Source organism: Ostrea edulis, chromosome 7 (genome assembly GCF_947568905.1).
Source record: "Ostrea edulis chromosome 7, xbOstEdul1.1, whole genome shotgun sequence".
Lineage (NCBI taxonomy): Eukaryota > Metazoa > Mollusca > Bivalvia > Ostreida > Ostreidae > Ostrea > Ostrea edulis.
In genome coordinates, this window is record NC_079170.1 from 68,751,534 (window position 1) to 68,759,851 (window position 8,318).

The following is an 8,318-nucleotide window of genomic DNA, read 5'->3' on the forward strand; positions in this document are numbered from 1 at the left end:
GTGACTCGGTGGTTAGGTGTAGGTGACTCGGTGGTTAAGTGTAGGTGGCTCGGTGGTTAGGTGTAGGTGGCTCGGTGGTTAGATGTAGATGGCTCGGTGGTTAGGTGTAGGTGGCTCGGTGGTTAGATGTAGGTGACTCGGTGGTTAAGTGTAGGTGACTCGGTGGTTAGTAGCTGCAATAATGTAGCCCTCTCTGAATTTCTTTTTTTTAGGGAGAGGGCTACAACTCCTTAGGATCTCCGTAATGGTGCAAGTGCGGGAGTGATTCACTCCCGCAACATTTGCGCTCATTCTAAACATTTCCTGACTTTCTTTACATAAATAAAATGATATTCTATGTTTCTTAGTCATTATTTAAATTTACAACTTGCAACTTAAGATTTGTGAGGCTCTATTCTACCGTTTTCAACAATTTCGATAAATTCCAATATCTCGATTCATATTTGTGCGCCATATTTGATGTACTGAAGTTTCAACTTCCGATTGTCAAGTCATTTGCATATGCCATATAAGGTAGTATTTACATCAATGGACAAGTATGGATGCGAAAGCTATTTCGTCGGTATTGAAAAGGTTTAAATTTAATATCAAGTTAAAAACCGAACAGCAGAGTGTAAATTCTTTCTGCAACAATATGATTTTCCTTTCTTTGTCGAAGTGGCTCGAGTAACTACATTTTCGCGCTGATTGTCAATGTTTAGGTTTTTCATTAGATCCACCTACGAGATCTCGCGATAACAAGCATGGCGGAGCAGACGAAGAATTTTGCATGCTTTACATTATATTTAATTAAAAACACCTTTATTAGACATGCCCGAGCACAAAGTTGGTACTCTTTTTGGTGTAAACAACATTTGGGACTAATTCACAAAGTTTATTATCGGTTTTTCATAAAATTATTTTGCACCATTACGGAGATCCAATGGAATTGTAGCCCTATCCCCAAAACGTCAGAATAAAAAAAATTGGATAGGGCTACATTATTGCAGCTAGGTGGTTAGGTGTAGATGGCTCGGTGGTTAGGTGTAGGTGGCTCGGTGGTTAGATGTTGGTGACTCAGTGTAAGTGACTCGGTGGTTAAGTGTAGGTGGCTTGGTATTTAGAGCACCCACTTTGCGACCGGGAAGTCGTGGGTTCGATCCCCGTTTGCTTCAAACCTCAGACGTAAACACAGGTATTAGTGTTCCTTCGCTAAATGTCCGACGTTTAAAAGTCCAAGTTGCGAGACTTTTGGATATGAGATTAAAAACCGGAGGTCACGTGCCTAGCAGGCGTTGGCATGGTAAAGAACTTTCGCTACTACCATCCTAAGTGTCATTTTAAAATTGGTGGTACTCTATCTCTAGCTGGCGATGTCTCGATATGAGTGATGCATTAAACAAGTAAACAAAGAAACTTCATATACATGGATCCCAGAGATGTAAATTAACAATTAATTATATTTTTATCTCCATATTTCATTTTGATTCTAATCATTGGGTCAACAATTATACTACGTTTTGTTTTAATTCATTTTGTTGTGCACTCTGTTTATTGATTTAACAATTATATTTGTATATTTCTGTATGAATTCCATTTCGTTACCAAATCGTTACTGATATATATATATAGGGACACGATAGACATTAGATGTACAGAGGATAGGGACACGATAGACATTAGATGTACAATGGTTAGGGACACGATAGACATTAGATGTGCAATGGTTAGGGACACGATAGACATTAGATGTGCAATGGTTAGGGACACGATAGACATTAGATGTACAATGGTTAGGGACACGATAGACATTAGATGTACAGTGGTTAGGGACAGGATAGACATTAGATGTACAATGGTTAGGGACACGATGGACATTAAATGTACAATGGTTAGGGACACGATAGACATTAGATGTACGGTGGTTAGGGACACGATATACATTAGATGTACAATGGTTAGGGACACGATGAACATTAAGTGTACAATGGTTAGGGACACGGTATACATTAGGTTACAGATCAGCAGTGGACACGTTAACAGACTGAACTACCCAGCTATGCAATAATTAAAAGAAATATACATGCATTGCTGATCTATGTTTTCACTCAAGTTTAAAAGGAATGCCGCCATTATAACGACGCAGCTTTCCTCCTTCAGATCTCTACAGAGAATGGACTTTCTTTTATGTGTAGTCACGGGTAATTCAAAGACCATTTTGTCACCCGCATGGTGATGTGGACATTACATCACCCGCATGGTGACATGGACATTACATAACGTGGCATCAAATATCTCAACATTTCCATTAATGGGTTCTAAATATTATATATCGTAAACTGTGTCGTTTTTACGTATAGGTCCGGGCTTTTGTTAAACTGTGTCATTTTTATGTGTAGGCCCGGGCTTTTGCTAAACGGTGTCGTTTTTACGTGTAGGCCTGGACTTTTGTTAAACTGTGTCGTTTTTACGTGTAGGCCCGGGCTTTTGTTTAACTGTGTCGTTTTTATGTGTAGGCCCGGGCTTTTGTTAATATGTGTAGGCCTGGGCTTTTGTTAAACTGTGTCGTTTTTACGTGTAGGCCCGGGCTTTTGTTTAACTGTGTCGTTTTTATGTGTAGGCCCGGGCTTTTGTTAATATGTGTAGGCCTGGGCTTTTGTTAAACTGTGTCGTTTTTACGCGTAGGCCCGGACTTCTGTTTAACTGTGTCGTTTTTATGTGTAGGCCCGGGCTTTTGTTAATATGTGTAGGCCCGGGCTTTTGTTAAACTGTGTCGTTTTTATGTGTAGGCCCAGGCTTTTGTTAAACTGTGTCTTTTTACGTGTAGGCCCGGGTTTTTGTTAAACTGTGTCGTTTTTATGTGTAGGTCCGGGCTTTTGTGCTGCCGTTGATGTAATGCGCCCTGACTTTTAGTGTCTGCAAACAAACACATATAGCGTGTATATGTCTCTGCTACAAATGAGGACTTTTATTTTTCTCAATTGGTTTTTTTTTTTTTTTTCAAATCTGATAATCTGATTTTCAATCAAATCATTTTAAAAATATATTTGTCTATTATACATGTTGTATATCATGTCACACGTGTATTTGCTTTATTATATGAAGCATGATTGACAAAAATAAAATGTTTACAACACTTATCATCTTACTTTCTCGTTACTTTCCATTCATTGCGAATGGGATTTTACCTGACATATAATAATAATAATAAATTCTTTTATTTAGACAGGATAGCACAATTAGTACAAATGACTAGTTTACATTGTGGTCCTGCATAAAACATATTCACAGACAGATAAATGAGAGAATAGAAAAATGTAAAAGACTCTTAATTTATTTTTATTTCAATTCACATGAAAACTGTTCCATAGTGAATTGCTGATGTGAATGTAGTTTCGCACGTTTTTTTTTTTTTTGTTTTTTTTCTTTTGTGTGTGTGTGTGTGTGGTTTTTTTTTTTTTTTTTTTTTTTTTTTTTTGCTTTTTTTATTGTTTTTTATTTTATCTGGGGTTTTTTTGGTGGTTGTTTTTAATTTTACTAATAACTTGTGTCTAAAGTATTAGTAAAATTGTGGATTACAAGAGTGAAATTCCATGTCACTAATTATACAATGTAGGCCTATATACTTTATGATTAATTAAAGTAGGAATTGCTGTAAATTCAATGTAGTAATTTCATTTATGACAAAATATCCAATCTTGCCAAATTTATAATGAATTGGACGAGAACAGCAGAAGCTAGGAAGATTTGTTCAATATGCGATTTCAAAGAAAAATGTATGTGATCCGCCGCAGTGACGGTCTCGGGTACATGACCGAGTACTTCCATACGAGTTATCTTTCTTTGTTTTTGTTGCCTAAATATTCACAACTAGTTTGTGATGTTGTTATGATTTCACTTTCGGGTAGAAGGTAATTGTTATAATTCTTTATGCATATATTCTTAGAATCTACCTATCTTATAGTGATTTGTAATCTCCTATTAAATTTAGAGAACTCGCGTAGCTCACGTAGAGCTTTCCTCCGCTCAGACCCGTAACTACATGATTTAGTGAACCCCCAACTTACAGCTTCCGCTATTGTTATAAGTACCGTAAACATCGCTAGGCCTAGAATGTAAAATCATCCACATGATCCACGCACTTTATGCTAGTTTATCTCGTAGGAAAAAAAAAAGAAGATAATCCAGCCTTCCTGCAGTAGACTAGAAAACTTGTTACCGTGAGCTGAGGGACGAGGAGGGGTGTGTACCCTGGGAGGGTGTGTCAGATAGGCTAAACAGGCCTGACAGTTAAAAGTGAGTCAAGTTTTGATGTGGACGATTTAGTATAGTACCCAGGTACAGACAAGTTTATTTTTCACTAAATCATTACAATTACAAGTTCATTTTTGTCATTTTCACTCCACTTCAACGGAATGAGGTATCGAAAAGGGGGATTACTCTCATGACACAAAAGGCATATGTTGGTAAACTTTCCTCGAGTACTGAGATCTAGGTGATGAGTGAAGCGAGGGACCAAATCGAGTGGCGAGAGAAAAGTTTAACAACATACTTAAGTACTTGTTTTACACGAGTAATTAAACTCCATGTGGTTTCTGTTTAATTTATCCTATTTTATCTCTTAATCATATTCATCAGCATTTATCTTAAGGTGGGTCCTTAGTCCTGGATTTTGGGGGTTTAGGTAAAAAAAAATTGTTTGGAATCAATAAATTAACATTCAGAGTAATGAAAAAATGCAAATTAGTTAAGGATTTCCATATTAATTTTCATTACAGACACCACTGAAGTCATGTACCCCTATGTAGATTTTTATGAAATTCATTGGAAACAGTTATTTGTCGTTATTTTAAAATGAAAACAAAAAGAAAATTGTTTAATTGCATTTATTTATCAAGAAACATGTCAATAACTAAAACACATGTCATTTTCAATATGTTCATCAAGTTTTAGAATAATAAGTGCAGAATTATTGAATTAGCGTTATTCTCCAAAATGTTAAAAAACGAATAAATGTGGACACAATTTCCTTATAGCATGGTTTACATATCATTTTTTCTGTTTATATTAGTAGATATACATCTATTATAGTTATTTATGAAAAAAAATTCATACCTTTCCTTAATAATTTCAAATTTATAGCTTCTAGAGTACCCCCATTAAAAACCGAAGTCTGGCACCATACAGCTGAGCTATTCAAAATCACTCATGGATTAAAATTTTATGTAATTTCACGAAAAGACACAGACAATGATTCCTTATCACCTTGGTAAAATGTTTGTGAAAAATAAGGGAAATCTATCGCATAATGGACTTGATCAATAATTTATTGAAAACGGAGTTATTGTCCTCGGATTCAATATCATTGACTATTCAAATATAACTAAGACTTTTGAAATATTTTATGCCTGACAATCATTGACTTTGCAAAATCTTATGACGTCACAGGAGTGTGGAACTACGTTAATTGGTGCAATTTTATATCGGCTGGGTTTAATAATTTGTGCCCTCAAGGGGAGTTTACCTTTGTCAGTGTATGTCATGTCTTTTCCAATGGTTTATGTTAAGCTATTCGTATGGATATTTTCAGGCATCATAGGAAGATTTTTATGCATTTTCCAGAAATCATTTCTAAAAGATGTCATTTCTGGAAATGATCTTGAAAAATGTAGAATATGTAAATGATCAGGGTCACCAGCAGAAACAGACATCAGACAAGTGATATTAAACTGTTGCTGTGTCTATCAGACAAGTGATATTAAACTGTTGCTGTGTCTATCAGACAAGTGATATTAAACTGTTGCTGTGTCTATCAGACAAGTGATATTAAACTGTTGCTGTGTCTATCAGACAAGTGATATTAAACTGTTGCTGTGTCTATCAGACAAGTGATATTAAACTGTTGCTGTGTCTATCAGACAAGTGATATGAAACTGTTGCTGTGTCTATCAGACAAGTGATATTAAACTGTTGCTGTGTCTATCAGACAAGTGATATTAAACTGTTGCTGTGTCCTTTCAATTTGTTTCAAATAACAAGTTATATTGATAGATACATGTAGGTCGGTCTGTGACCAAATTATAGTGATGAGGCATAACAGATACCTGTACTTGAGATTAAGAGAGAGAGAGAGAGGGGGGTGGGGGTGGAGAGAGCATGTCTGATCTCCTGTTTCTGCTGGTAGCCCCATGTCACCCAAACTTTTGTGTGTTTTTTTAGCTCACCTGAGCTGAAAGCTCAAGTGAGCTTTTCTGATCGCCTGTATTCCATCATCTCTCCATCTGTCTGTAAACTTTTACATTTTTGACTTCTCCAGAACTACTGGGCCAATTTAAACCAAACTTGGCAGAAAGCATCCTTGGATCAAGTTGGATGAAGGGCTTTCAAATTTGTTCAAATAAAGGGCCATGCCCCCTTCAAAGGGGAGATAATGACAGAAATACAGAAAAATGAGGTCAGATCATTTAAAAATCTTTTTCTTAAGAACCACTGGGTAAGAAGAGCTGGAATTTACATTATGTAAGATGGGGCCACATTAGGGATAACAGTTTTACATACAAATACATAGCGAAAATCTTTAAAAATCTTCTCAAGAACCACTGGGCCAGAAAAGTTTATATACACGAAAGCTCACTAACATAGTGCGGACTCAATTTTGTTAAAATCATGGCCCCGAGGAGTAAAGGTCCACATTCATGCGCCAAAGTGCGATGGTCTCATACGCCAAAGTGCGATGGTGTGACACGCCGAAATCCATTGGTTTGTAAACGACACAGTGTTGTGAAACAGACTGAACCAACCGTGTGTTGTTTCATAAAATATCCATGCACAAAAAATAAGAATAAAAACTTATTTCATTACCATTTAGTTGTCGTGTTATCAAACACAAAATTTTCCAGCGCGAAATCATATAAAATGTTTTGTATTATAACATACCCCCAGGAATTTAATACTTGTACATGTACGTCAAAGTAATAAATGATCATGAATTAATGAATATTTGGGCGAAGTAGAGAGTTTGAAAACAAATGTACTTTGCCGTTTTCACTATCCTCAACAGTGTCAACCTTGCCATTACTGTCGTCCATGTTGCATTTCTTTAGTTTTATTTTGAAAAACGTTAAGAATGATGTCACAATGATGTGACATCACAAACGTTACTGAACTCCGCACCATCGGCCTTTGGCGTGACCATCGCGTTTTGGGGTCCGTGACGTTAACAAACCATTGCACTTTGGCGCAGACCAGCACACTTTGGCGCAGACCAGCACACTTTGGAGTCTTACATATATATGTAGGGAAAATCTTTAAAAATCTTCTCAAGAATCACTAGGCCAGAAAAGTTTACATTTACATGAAAGCTTCCTGGGGCCAATATATAATTTCAATCAAACTTGGCAAAAAAGCATCCTTGGGTAAAGACTTTCAAGTTTGTTCAAATGAAGGGTCATGCCCTCTTCAAAGGGGAGATAATCACAAAAATGCAAAAATAGGATGGAGACATTTAAAAATCTTTTTCTCAAGAACCACTAGACCAGAAAACCTAACATTTACATGAAGGCTTCCTGACATAGTGGAAATTCAAATTTGTTAAAATCATGACCCTTGGGGATAGGGTGGGGGCCACAATAGAGGATCAAAGTTTAGCATACAAATATATAGAAAAAATCTTTAAAAATCTTCTTCTCAAGAACCACTGAACCAGAAGAGATGAAATTTACTTGAAAGCTTTCTAACATTGTGCAGATTCACGTTTGTTAAAATCATGACCCCCGGAGTTAAGTTGCGGCGCTACAATAGGGGATCAAAGTTATACATACAGATATATAGTGAAAATCTTTAAAAATCGTCTTCTCAAGAACCACTGGGCTAGGAAAGTACAAATTTAGATGAAAACTTCCTGACTTAGTGCAGATTCAACTATGTTAAAACCATCCCCCCCCCCCCCCCCCCCCCCCCCCGGGGTAGGATGGCACCACAACAGAGGATTAAAGTTTTACATACTAATATATTGAGAAAATCTTGAGAAATCTTCTTCTCAAGAACCATCAGGCCAAAGAAGTTTACATTCACATGAAAACTTCCTGACAAAGTGCAAATTCAAGTTTGTAAAAATCATCCTCCCCCCCCCCCCCCCCCCCCCCCCCCCGCCCCAGGGGTTGGTTGGGGCCACAATAGGGGATCAAAGTTTTAAGTGCGAATAGATAGGGAAAATCTTTAGATACGAGCCAAGGTGACTCAGGTGAGCAATTTCGCCCCTGGGACTTTTGTTTGCTTTCTTGACCCATGTTCCCATAGTCGGTGAAACCGAGAACTCTTATTGAGTATATTTCTACTGA

The 8,318-nt window shown here is 36.9% G+C and overlaps 1 pseudogene; it reads left to right on the forward strand.

Annotated features, from left to right (window-relative positions):
* Positions 1-3,909: 3,909 nt before the first annotated feature.
* The window catches only part of LOC125653798 (PI-PLC X domain-containing protein 3-like), a 14,199-nt pseudogene continuing 9,790 nt past the window's right edge, over positions 3,910-8,318 (forward strand).